The sequence below is a fragment of the Oncorhynchus kisutch genome, linkage group LG4, assembly GCF_002021735.2.
Source record: "Oncorhynchus kisutch isolate 150728-3 linkage group LG4, Okis_V2, whole genome shotgun sequence".
NCBI classification, from domain to species: Eukaryota; Metazoa; Chordata; class Actinopteri; order Salmoniformes; family Salmonidae; genus Oncorhynchus; species Oncorhynchus kisutch.
In genome coordinates this window covers 9,339,073-9,352,879 of record NC_034177.2, presented here as the reverse complement: position 1 = coordinate 9,352,879, position 13,807 = coordinate 9,339,073, and the positions used below count along the sequence as shown (strand labels likewise).

General features: G+C 41.5%; 1 long non-coding RNA gene across 1 annotated transcript; it reads left to right on the top strand.

Moving 5' to 3' along the window:
- The first annotated feature begins 9,688 nt into the window (after positions 1-9,688).
- LOC116373948 (uncharacterized) lies at positions 9,689-12,659 on the top strand. The gene is made up of 3 exons (XR_004209641.1): positions 9,689-10,226; positions 11,574-11,643; positions 12,342-12,659. It is a non-coding gene; the product is annotated as an uncharacterized LOC116373948 (long non-coding RNA).
- The last annotated feature ends 1,148 nt before the right edge of the window (positions 12,660-13,807 follow it).

The window sequence follows — 13,807 nt, the reverse complement described above, 5'->3', positions numbered from 1 at the left end:
ATGGCTTCTGTCGGGGATATGTACATACGGTCACTGTGGGCACGACGTTGTCAATCCACTTATTGATGTAGCCTGTGACTGAGGTGGTATACTCCTCAATGCATGTGGATGAATCGCAGAACATATTACAGTCTGTGCTAGCAAAACAGTCAACATATGACAACAAATGAATGCAATCTCATTTAATGAGGAAAATTATCTTGGGTTGGAGAAGCTTCTAGTGATGGCTCTATACATTCTGGTGAAAAGGGAGGGTTTGCGACTCTTCTCTTCAGGTGGGAAGGAATATGCGATGTCATTTCCCTCTGGAGCAAAGGAGCCATGAGAATTTGTCCTCGACTCTGCAAAGAAAGACCATCCAGTATGTCATGGGTAACAATTCAGAGCAGAGTGCAATGTCTTTCCAAATGAATTAGTTGAACGCTAAAGTAATAATATCTTAGTCTTGAATGAGCAGCAGCAGGGCTTACCTGTAAAGTACACAGTAGGGGAAGTGTTCTGAGGCTGGTACTCCATAGACTTTTGAGGACAGTGGTCCTTTCTAACTTTCTTGGAACCCTATTTGGTGGGAAAATGCACATTAAAACAAACTGTTATATATCTTAAAGTACAGTATATCAACTGGAAAAAGGCAACACAATGCTAAAATACTGAATTATATAAACAAATAATATCTCATACATTCAAAAGCAGTGTTATTCATGAAAAATCTGTACTTGTACTATACCTTTATGTTAAAGCATATCTTGCTGAACATGGTTTTCTTGCTTTTCTTGGACTTGAAGATGGGGATCTGCTCTCCAGTACTGCTGGTGCTATCCCTTACCAAATCCAACATCCCTACAATGTCACTGGTGGCCATGCTGGTACCGGACTCAAAAGAACATTTGGCATTGGCTTTGGTGATCATTTGATGACTTGAGCCAACTGATAAGGCATCCATCATTTTGTTGACCATGACCTTCGTGAGCTGATTCATTGTGTCACTATCCTCTGGCTTGCTCTGATTGAGCTGGATAGGAAAGACCATGCAAGTAGAGGTGCTTGGTTCATTCTGGACTGAAACATCAATGTTTATATTTTCATTCTCATCTAACCACTGTTTTAGGAAGCCCTTCACTGTCTCTTCAGCAAATATCTGGAGAAGCTGGGAGGAGAGCTTCCTGGATATGGCACATTGTTCCGTTCCCCATTTCATCCTTGACAGAATGGAGTCTGAAGCACTTCTGACTGCTGCCAATGTTAAGACCTGTGGAGTGCTGTGGCTGTCCTGAAGGGCTATCACTTTATCCACAAATTCATGACTGAAAATGTGGATGGTCCCAGTGGAAATGATTTTTCTCAATTTCCTAATAGCAGATCGGAGGTTGTCAGGATGAGAAGCACCCTGTCCATCTTCCTGTGTGTTCTCAACACTTTCCACCATTTCGTCCACTACCACCCCAGCAGCTTGCCTGACTTTGTCCACAAAGGATGGGGGAAATAAGTTCTCTGTGTGAAACAAGTCCTGAATGATTATGTTTCTTACAATGGGAAAGTCACTCTGAGCAGATAATTCAGTGGGGATGGGAGTACCGGGCAAGGTGATGTCCCATTCTGACTGCTTTGATTTTGAAGTAGGTGTTAGAGAGATGGAGGAGCGTGAAGAAGAGGTATTTCTTGTATTTTGGCTGGCAGCACTCCTACAACGGATCGTGCCAATATCCTCCAGCATGGATCCTGAAAGCTTAGTGGTTTTAGGTAGTAATTTGTGCGGAATGTGCACACAGGCATCGTTTCCACCAGGTGTAAAACTGCTCTGGTTGACCTCAAGATGGCAGAGACTTGCTCTTTGTGAAGCAGGACTACTTTGATATGTAAATATTTGGATTGAACCAAGTGTTGTGTCTGACATTTGAAGATCTTTTCTGAGAAACTCTGTAATCTTACTTTGCAGACTATAGTAGATGTTACGAGCAACAGACCAGATTCTTTTCTCAGAAACCTGTCCAGTGGTGAGCAGGGAGGTTCCAGATACCATGTCAGATGATTGGGTGGTCTGGGTGATCTCCTGCAGATCTTTCACTATGGTTTGTATAATATCAGTAGATGTGGTGGATGTAGATACAGACTGGAGGTACTTATCTGTTGTACCTTCCTCCACAATGTTAAATGATCTAGAGAGGACCTCACTCACTCCTTTCTCAGCTTTGGTTTGGAACTCATGACTAGAAAGTTTTTGGAGGCTCTTTGTTGAAAGACTGTGGGAAGATGCAATGCCTTTGGAGGCAGCCGTGCTGCAATCTAGACTTGCTGGAGAGGTTCGCTCAGTAGAACCTTGGAGACGTTCAAACATGTCTTCACATGGTGTTGGGGACCTTGACAAGGAGATGTCCTTCAGCTGAGACAGAACACCACCTACCAATATGTTGACCTCAAGGGACATATCAGATATTTTCTTTCCTACTGTGGAGAAGCAAGGTGCATTTGATGTCTGATCCTCGCATGAGGTCAAGATTGTTGAAATGACCTGTTTGGTACTATTGTTCATTAGACCCTCGTCTGTTTCAATCCAGAGAAGTTTTGAACTCTCGCTGACACCCATGTGTAGAGTCACTTCCTGGTTCAAACTGGGCAAGTGAGGCACACTCTTACTAGCTTGCGTCAAGTTCTGGCTTGCCAAACCAAGGTACTCCTTAGTCACAAGATGTCCAGAGTCCTCTGTGGGTGTATGGCTAGACATTCTTCTCTGCACGTCTGACCTCCGCCGGTGAATGGTGAAGCCCTTTAATATCTTCCTAATATTTTTATATAAACTAGTGGTAGCAGACCAGATCCTGCTCTTTCGCTTTTGTACATTTTCCTGGAGGTCAGGTTCTCTCTCCTCTACTTCTGCAGGTTGCGCCAAGCTCTGCAGGTCTTCCACAAATGTGTCAATGATGCCAAAGGCAGCAGAATCCGCACAAATATGCTTTGACAAGGTTCTCTGGTTTTGAACGGAACAAGACCTGGATGCTACAGAATAAGCAGGCTGTGCACTAGTTAAGCTACTGGTGGACTTTTTAACTAGGAACTCACTCACTGCTTGAGTGGTGTCTCTCTTGAATTCCTCACTTGAGAGTTTTCTAATACAATCTAACAGACTGGTCAAAGAAGCTGTGGCCTTACTTCTGCTGTCCTCATTTTGACAGGAGAACTCACAAACTATTGGTGATGAGGACCTGGAATGGGAGATATCCCCAAGCTGAGCCAGAACACCCTCTACAAATTTCTCTCTCTCAATAGAGAAGCCTGATCCTTTTTCTCCAACAGTGTACAGGGGGTCCTCCTTTGACATCTCAGTGTTGTACAAGACCAGAAGCTCTGAGATTACTTCTTTGGTGCAAGTTGTCAGAAGGAGCTTGCTTTCTTCTGACTCAGTGTGTGCCCAAAGAAGTTTTGATCTCTCACTTAGGCCTCTTTGTAAAGTAACTGCACCAGTGGACTCTGGCAACTGAGGCTCACTCTTACTGGGCCTATATTTCATGTTTAAGCAAGGAAGTGGAACTGTCTCCTTAAACTCAGCATTTGTGATGTTATCATCATATGTGACAATGCTCTTTAAGGCACATCGCTGAAGCTTGCCCAAATAATCTTTCAAGTTGTTTTGGATGCTGTGGTAAATGTGAACAGCAGCAGACCAGGCACTCTTCTGTTGGGGACTCTCTTCAGATTCAGCCAAGGACTTCATATCTGACACGAAAGTCTTAACAACTACTGACGCTGCTGAGCCCACTGGGTGAATTGACTCTGTCTTTACAATGCCAGACAATGTTTGACCTGATACAGCACCTGTTAACTCAGACTGAACGACTGAACTAGGAAAGCTCAAACTACTGACTTTTTTGGCAAGAACTCCACTCACTGCTTGTATTGCTGATGTTTGAAACTCACTGCTGGAGAGTTTTTGGATGCTCTTAGACGTGAGCGTGCAGGAGGAACCAGATTCACCAATATTGTAGCTGCTCTCGTATTTCCTTATCAGGGCATCAAGATCGTCAATGAAGCCAACATGCGATGCCAAAAACGTGATCTTGTCCTTCAGATCTTCCAGCAAATTCTGTTCGTTCTCGTCAACAAAAGCCACCATTGTGTCAGAGATCGTGGTCATGCCTTGCCCTGTTAGACTCTTGCTCTCTTGGTCAACTTTTTCAAGTTTAGCAGCCAGCTCTCTCACCATGCTCTCAGTTACCTTGGTCTGTGAGTCTCCCCTTACCGGTGTCACTAGAGAGGTTTGGCTTGCGGAGGCACTCTTAACGACCACTGATAAGGCCGACTTGACATCTTTAGCCAACTCTGCCATTACAGCAGGGGTTAGCATCATAGAGCCTGCACTTCCAGATGGAGAATTGCACATGCATGCAAGTTTGGAGAGAGAACCTTGCAGGCTGTCCTGCACACAGGTGACGAGGGTGTCCTCTGAGACACCTAAGAGGACTTGTAGCGTCTCAGAGTTGGTTGTTTTCTTCTGCACATCAGACAGAGAGGTTAGAATCCTTGGGGAAAAAAACAACAGAAATCATCAAAGTCAAACAAATAATATGTAAGGCTGTGATGCACATTCAGTGTGTCAAATACATCTGCACCATTGAAAACAATGAGGAAAACACTGCTGTTTCTCTGAGAAAAAACCTTAGTGTGATGTCAGCCTAACTGTTTAATTTCTAAAGCCCAATAAAATGTATTTTGTATAAGTCATTTGTATTGAAACTGGCCTGTAGATATCTATCTATCCTGGCAATATCTATCCTCTACAAAAATCCAAATTGCTATAAACTTCAAATACTGTAACTTCTAATAACTTCAAGGACAATCATAAATACAAGGCAGTTTGAAGAAATGTTAAAGGGAAATTTCTAAATGTTTCAACTTCATATTCATCATCTCCAGCACCACCCCAACATCAGCATACTACATATTGACTACATATGTAGTAAAAAAGAAAGAGGAAGATAAGTGTTTTCTATGACATCAACCAATTAGTAGGCAATGCCTACTCATAATTGGTTAAAATCACACGATGCACACTGATGATGTCATTAGACTCTAGAGCTGAGCATTTAACCAACATTTTTGTTATTTTTCGGTTTTTAAACAACTAATTGACCGACGTCGGCTCAATTATTTGAATTCCATATAGTAAATTTTTTTCTTCTTCTGTGAGCTCGATGCTCAGTTTCTGTAGAGATAAATCAGATCAAGCACGAACTATGCAATGTAGTAGGGAGTTGTAGTTTCCAACAGGTCAATATTCTACATAGTTTAGCACAGAAAATATGGCAATTAAAGCCCATAATCCATTGCACGCCCACTTACTTGTCCACTCTGTGTGGAGCAGATACGGAAACCTCATTGACTGAGACGGAGAGACGAGAGAATGCATGAGAGAGATAAAAAGCAGTTGTGTTGCGAGGATTCTCTACCTGGAAATACATGATCTAAGTGATTGACAGTTGGTGTTCAGTGGTCATAAAAGTAGGTCTTATTTACTTAGAAGAACTACTAAAATAGTGATTTTGTCAGACAGGATAAGCAGCAGCTCTATAGAGATGAGTTGATGACTTGGAATGAAATAATAAAGTCATCAAATGAATATTTTATATGAGAAAGTAAATGATGGTTGATAAGTCATAAACAGTAATGGACAGTCACTACCATCATGGGACTTTTATTCATTGTTTTATTATGTGTTGTTACAGCATTCAACACACATAATCCATAGTGCATTCAATGTCTAAAAAAAGTATCCAAAACCGTGATTATTTTTTAAATATTTGAATCGAAACCAAACCAGCCTCAAAAAGCACTAATTTCTTAGCACTATTGGAAACAGTTACGTCCCTCTCAATTTTTTTTACTACAAAGCATGGAAATGTGTAATTTTCACATATGGTGATGCTGGAGATTTTAATTTTTAATTTTATTTATTTTACCTTTATTTAACCAGGTAGGCAAGTTGAGAACAAGTTCTCATTTACAATTGCGACCAGGCCAAGATAAAGCAAAGCAGTTCGACAGATAAAACGACACAGAGTTACACATGGAGTAAAAACAAACATACAGTCAATAATGCAGTATAAACAAGTCTATATACAATGTGAGCAAATGAGGTGAGAAGGGAGGTAAAGGCAAAAAAGGCCATGATGGCAAAGTAAATACAATATAGCAAGTAAAATACTGGAATGGTAGTTTTGCAATGGAAGAATGTGCAAAGTAGAAATAAAAATAATGGGGTGCAAAGGAGCAAAATAAATAAATTAATTAAAATTAAATACAGTTGGGAAAGAGGTAGTTGTTTTGGCTAAATTATAGGTGGGCTATGTACAGGTGCAGTAATCTGTGAGCTGCTCTGACAGTTGGTGCTTAAAGCTAGTGAGGGAGATAAGTGTTTCCAGTTTCAGAGATTTTTGTAGTTCGTTCCAGTCATTGGCAGCAGAGAACTGGAAGGAGAGGCGGCCAAAGAAAGAATTGGTTTTGGGGGTGACTAGAGAGATATACCTGCTGAAGCGTGTGCTACAGGTGGGAGATGCTATGGTGACCAGCGAGCTGAGATAAGGGGGGACTTTACCTAGCAGGGTCTTGTAGATGACATGGAGCCAGTGGGTTTGGCGACGAGTATGAAGCGAGGGCCAGCCAACGAGAGCGTACAGGTCACAATGGTGGGTAGTATATGGGGCTTTGGTGATAAAACGGATTGCACTGTGATAGACTGCATCCAATTTGTTGAGTAGGGTATTGGAGGCTATTTTGTAAATGACATCGCCAAAGTCGAGGATTGGTAGGATGGTCAGTTTTACAAGGGTATGTTTGGCAGCATGAGTGAAGGATGCTTTGTTGCGAAATAGGAAGCCAATTCTAGATTTAACTTTGGATTGGAGATGTTTGATATGGGTCTGGAAGGAGAGTTTACAGTCTAACCAGACACCTAAGTATTTGTAGTTGTCCACGTATTCTAAGTCAGAGCCGTCAAGAGTAGTGATGTTGGACAGGCGGGTAGGTGCAGGTAGCGATCGGTTGAAGAGCATGCATTTAGTTTTACTTGTATTTAAGAGCAATTGGAGGCCACGGAAGGAGAGTTGTATGGCATTGAAGCTTGCCTGGAGGGTTGTTAACACAGTGTCCAAAGAAGGGCCGGAAGTATACAGAATGGTGTCGTCTGCGTAGAGGTGGATCAGGGACTCACCAGCAGCAAGAGCGACCTCATTGATGTATACAGAGAAGAGAGTCGGTCCAAGAATTGAACCCTGTGGCACCCCCATAGAGACTGCCAGAGGTCCGGACAGCAGACCCTCCGATTTGACACACTGAACTCTATCAGAGAAGTAGTTGGTGAACCAGGCGAGGCAATCATTTGAGAAACCAAGGCTGTCGAGTCTGCCGATGAGGATATGGTGATTGACAGAGTCGAAAGCCTTGGCCAGATCAATGAATACGGCTGCACAGTAATGTTTCTTATCGATGGCGGTTAAGATATCGTTTAGGACCTTGAGCGTGGCTGAGGTGCACCCATGACCAGCTCTGAAACCAGATTGCATAGCAGAGAAGGTATGGTGAGATTCGAAATGGTCGGTAATCTGTTTGTTGACTTGGCTTTCGAAGACCTTAGAAAGGCACGGTAGGATAGATATAGGTCTGTAGCAGTTTGGGTCAAGAGTGTCCCCCCCCTTTGAAGAGGGGGATGACCGCAGCTGCTTTCCAATCTTTGGGAATCTCAGACGACACGAAAGAGAGGTTGAACAGGCTAGTAATAGGGGTGGCAACAATTTCGGCAGATAATTTTAGAAAGAAAGGGTCCAGATTGTCTAGATGAATATGAAGTTGTTAAATTTCCCTTTAAGAACATACCTCATGGCCCCCTTGGGCAGGTAGCTTCCACTGCCCTTAGTCAGGTAAATCTCCTTGGACTTAAGTTGTGATTCCTGCTCTTCTTCCTCTTCCTGATCCATACAGTTGGAGGAAGGGTAGGGAGTCGGGATGCGAAAGCTATTGTACGACTTTCGACTGCCTGGCCTCTTAGGTACACCAGCCTCAGTAAATCTCACGCGGGACTTGGTGTTAGTCTTATCGTCTAACAGACTGGTGAGTGACGCTGTGAGAGATCTCTGTGACAATGGAGAGGAGGCAGCATCTTGGATGCCCAGTAGTTCGTAAAGACCTGGGATGATGATCTGCATCAGCTTGTCCGATAAAAACTGGACAATCCTCAGACACAAGCCGGCAAGCTGTTGTTTTGTCAGCTGTATTCCAGAAACAGAAGAAGTGTTTTAAAATGTTGCATAGTGCGTCTTTCAAAAGCTTATGAACAAGGTTAAACATTAGGCAGGGTTTTCATGGTAATCTAATTAAATTGTCAGTAACATGATCTTACCGGGTCAAACATGCCCTCACGAATCCCCCTCCATTGCCTGAAAACAATATTGTTATAAATGTTGTCATATCAGGATGCATGGCAGAATTGTTTTTATTTAATTATTTGCCTGATCGTGAAGTTATACTTGCTTTGTGTCAGTTGTTTTGGCAAAATTGCAATGTGACAACTTTTCTAGCAATGAATTTTTTTTTCCCGATTGATCAGTTTCTAATTTGATCCTATTTCCTTGAAGGTGTGATAGTACCAAAGAAAACAGAACATACTTCTCAGTTAGGTTTTGAAGGAAGTCCATAAGTGTCAGATGTTCCACATTGTTGAGCTTCCCCTCTTCTGTGGTTTCCATCACTGAGGTTGCTCTGCTCCTGGTAGAATTGCTCTGATCCTGGTAGAAATGTAATTATATTGCAAATAATAAAACATTATATACAACAAATATCATACTGAAATTATTATTAACTGTTAAAGAGTGGAGGAGCATTGGCAACGTTGGGCCAATTAAACAACTGCAACACAACAGAGATGGTTGTGGTACGTCAACATTGCCAATGATAGCATCACTATAACATTTTATTGGATTAATGTTGTAATATGAAATGACAAGGTCAACTTACCATCTCATTGACAGCTTCAGAGGTCAGGTGGTCATCCATCACACAGACAGGCAGGTCTAGAGACTGGGACAAGGCTCTATGGTCATAACCAGGAGAGAATGGAAACAACATCAGAGCAGTCCCAATGGCAGAATCTAACCACTGTCTTCATGTCAAAGACTCACTCACTCATTTGCTTTGTCAAACCTACCCCTTAGAATGACTTCGATATTAACACTGAATATATTTTGTTATTAAGAGATCTCTCAATAATCATTCTCACAATAGCATATTGGTAGTAGTCAGTGACATATTAAAGCTAAGCAGGGCTGGGTGTAGTTAAAACCCTGGATGGGGTTCGATCCCGGGCTGAGGTGCTGCCTATTGTTTTTTTCTGAAAGTGTATATAATGTTGAAAATCTGACATGGTTTCAAAGGTACAAATTCAACCTATTTTATACAAGGTTTGGCTATGCTGAATTTAGTTTACAATGATGACATCATCCTGTGATTTAAGTTTCACCCTCAAAACAACAGTTAGGCCTATACCCCATTATATCCACTACGCCCCCCCCCCCCCCCCCCCACACACACACACTTTATATTTTACCAATATATATGCAGCCCACCAGCCCTAAAGTGTGTCTGCATATACCCCATTATCTCCACTACCGAGGTGTGTCTGCAAAACACATGTACTCCTCCATAAGGTTCATGGCTTGCCTATTGTTTTATCCCAGTACAAGAGGGGCAACTGGATTCAGGATTAAACACAAGCAGTCTTTAAGGTATATCTTATTACAGTTTAGGCCTACCTTATTATTTTCTTCCATCTGGCAATATCATTTTAAGGAATGAAATCTGTTTTGTTGCTAGTATTATTATTAACTGTAGGAAAATACAGCTGTAGAGTACAAGAATCAGCTACTTTCTGAAGGGCAGCCAAGCTCATAAGCAATTTAGAACCTACAGACAATTATGACAAAATTGGAACGCATGAATGTGTCACAAACGCCTTGTGGTCACATGATATTTTAGGGCGTGGCTCCGCATTCGTGACCGGTTCTCTTATTTCTATTTCCCGGTATCCGTTAGTGCTGGAATTTGCGATTAATACTTTTCTCATGCCGAAACCGGATTAGATACATACCGATAGTTAAATGTCAAAAATTATTATATTTGCAATGTCATTAAACAACAACAACATAAATAGCTACTACATTTTCGAAATATGATTTTGTCATCAGGTCAGTACCATTTGTTTGATTTTGTGGACCCACGACTAAACTTTATCTATGTTAGCTAGTTGCTAGCGACGCTAGTCAGCATAGGCTGCTACGTGATAAACAGTTCGCGTTAGCGAATTAGCTACCTAGCTAGCCAGCCTAACAAGCTGTCAAAACCAGTGGAAACCGATGCAACCCTGCTGCCAAATAAGGGCCAGCTCGATGACCCGTGGCAACAGTGAGGTCCCTATGAGTTTCAAGGCTTTAATAAGTGCTATCGTGCAGAAAAAGCGAATAAAATACTGGTTGATGAGCTAGCTAAGTTAGCTAGCAAGACGGATATGACCGTTAAAAGCGTGCATGCACAAATGCATGACGACACATATGAATACGAATATAAGTGAGGCAGGCATGCAGAACGAGATCGCCCCACCAAGTCAGACAGTAGAGGGGTGCAACAACACCGGTACACAGAGGCATAGCTCATACAATTATATTTTGTCCGGGTCAATGACTATCCTTGTTGAATAATAAATACCTGCGTCAAATATATGACATCGCATGCTAGTGCAAAGATAGCTTGCATGGATTTTTTTTAAATCCGGTGACCACTAGATGGCCTCGTATACCCACATTTAGATCAACTGTACTTGATTTTTCATCAGTACTGTGAATGACAAGCCCACTGAATCTAGTTTAATAATCTTTGTACTCAGCAGGTAGAGGCCTAGGTACTTCAAATCAGTGCTTAATTTGAGCAGGATCATGCCAGAACAGGATCCGGCACCGTTCCTACTGTTTTATTCCGGAACCTATTTGGCCGAATCCAGGTACCTCTCGTGCCATGAAAAATCATTTTCACTTTTTGCTATGTAACAATTATAATAAAAGCGATCAAAGTTCATTCGAGTTGCCTCTTCGTCAATTATCCTGCCCACTCATCTCTCCAGAGTTGCACTTCATCATTTGTTTCCTTATAGAATCATAGCTGCATGAAGGGTTCTGGAGGAATTTTCTAAAGTTACGCAATTACTGCTGTCTCTTCAGAAATAAATTAAATCATTCAGAATAGCCTAATACGTCATGAGAAGCCCTATAATTTACATACAGAGGACCAATAGCTTCTTTTTAAAATAGCCTAGCTGCGGATTGTAGCCCAATAACAAAGAATAGCCTACAGTCGGGAACGCGAGGCAAATCTGTCAGTGAAAAAACAGCACGCAGACAAAACAGGCCTTTTGCAATATTTCAAATACAATCGAGGGAAAACACAGGTTGAAAAGCAATGACTCTTGCTGAAAAGATAAGACTACGCTGTAGACTACCAAAATATTTGATCAACTCCCAAACATTGTTTTTACAAAACAGAGAGAGGGAGAGATAGGCTTTTGACACGAGCGCATCGACAATCTCCAGCGAGTGAGCTGCGTATCATTGGGTGAGTCAGTGAAACTGGAAAGCATTTTTAGGACTAATTTCCTCCTCATATTGTAGCCTACTATATGTTTCTCCACAAACCTAGGCCTGTAGGCTATTGATGGATTCAAGACAAGGTCGTTTTTATTGATCTCAGTATTAAGTTTGCCAGTGTCAAAGTAGCCTGCCATTTCGATCATTTCTGCGGATTTAAAAAAGATAATCCCAAAGTCTCCAGTCATGTAAAATTATGTAGAATTGCACGAAATGCGGTTTTAAAAAGGCCAACACTTTCCCGGACCCTAGGCTACTAAAAATGTTCTCCATGTTTGCACCTTCTATATGTGTGCACCCAAGTCCATAGGGGAGTTGTAGCAATGGGACAAGATTGTAACTACCAATTGGATAACACTAAATTGAAGAGAAAAAAAAGAAGTCACCTTGGGGGTTTGTGGTTTATGGCCAATATACCTCCGCGTTGCGTTGTGCCTAAGAACAGCCCTTGGCCGTGGTATATTGGCCATATACCACACCTCCTTGGGCCTTATTTCTTAATTGTACACAATTGGACACGTTTACAATTATTGTATGGTAAACATTGACATCTGTCTGGGTGGAACACCCTCCATTACGGCTCCATCAGTGTTGAGCCCTCTCACTCTGATTGTATGGGACACTCAATTACGGCTCATTGTGTTTCCAATCTTCTTCCTCTGGCAGGATTACTTCCACGTGCAACTGTCAGACGACAAGTAGGTGAGGCACTTCCGGGAGCTGAGCTATGCTGGTGCCATCCTTCGGGACAGCTGGGTCCTGACAGACGTTGGCATAACCCCTAGCAGTGCCATCTGCTGCCTGCTGAAGGTACCAGCCGAACACCTAGCTGTTTCTACCCGTGCTTGAAAATGCATATCAAAGTGAGCTGGCTATTGCTTGAAACAGCTTCATACTATCATTAACATAAAGTGTTTCAGATATAGTGTGGTGATATATAGTATGGTGATATATATAGCATGGTGATATATAGTGTGGTGATATAGAGTGTGGTAATATATAGTATGGTGATATAGTATGATTATATAGTATGATTATATAGTCAACATGTCAAAACATGTCAAACATGCCCTCACGAATCCCCCTCCATTGCCTGAAAACAATATTGTTATAAATGTTGTCATATCAGGATGCATGGCAGAATTGTTTTTATTTAATTATTTGCCTGATCGTGAAGTTATACTTGCTTTGTGTCAGTTGTTTTGGCAAAATTGCAATGTGACAACTTTTCTAGCAATGAATTTTTTTTTCCCGATTGATCAGTTTCTAATTTGATCCTATTTCCTTGAAGGTGTGATAGTACCAAAGAAAACAGAACATACTTCTCAGTTAGGTTTTGAAGGAAGTCCATAAGTGTCAGATGTTCCACATTGTTGAGCTTCCCCTCTTCTGTGGTTTCCATCACTGAGGTTGCTCTGCTCCTGGTAGAATTGCTCTGATCCTGGTAGAAATGTAATTATATTGCAAATAATAAAACATTATATACAACAAATATCATACTGAAATTATTATTAACTGTTAAAGAGTGGAGGAGCATTGGCAACGTTGGGCCAATTAAACAACTGCAACACAACAGAGATGGTTGTGGTACGTCAACATTGCCAATGATAGCATCACTATAACATTTTATTGGATTAATGTTGTAATATGAAATGACAAGGTCAACTTACCATCTCATTGACAGCTTCAGAGGTCAGGTGGTCATCCATCACACAGACAGGCAGGTCTAGAGACTGGGACAAGGCTCTATGGTCATAACCAGGAGAGAATGGAAACAACATCAGAGCAGTCCCAATGGCAGAATCTAACCACTGTCTTCATGTCAAAGACTCACTCACTCATTTGCTTTGTCAAACCTACCCCTTAGAATGACTTCGATATTAACACTGAATATATTTTGTTATTAAGAGATCTCTCAATAATCATTCTCACAATAGCATATTGGTAGTAGTCAGTGACATATTAAAGCTAAGCAGGGCTGGGTGTAGTTAAAACCCTGGATGGGGTTCGATCCCGGGCTGAGGTGCTGCCTATTGTTTTTTTCTGAAAGTGTATATAATGTTGAAAATCTGACATGGTTTCAAAGGTACAAATTCAACCTATTTTATACAAGGTTTGGCTATGCTGAATTT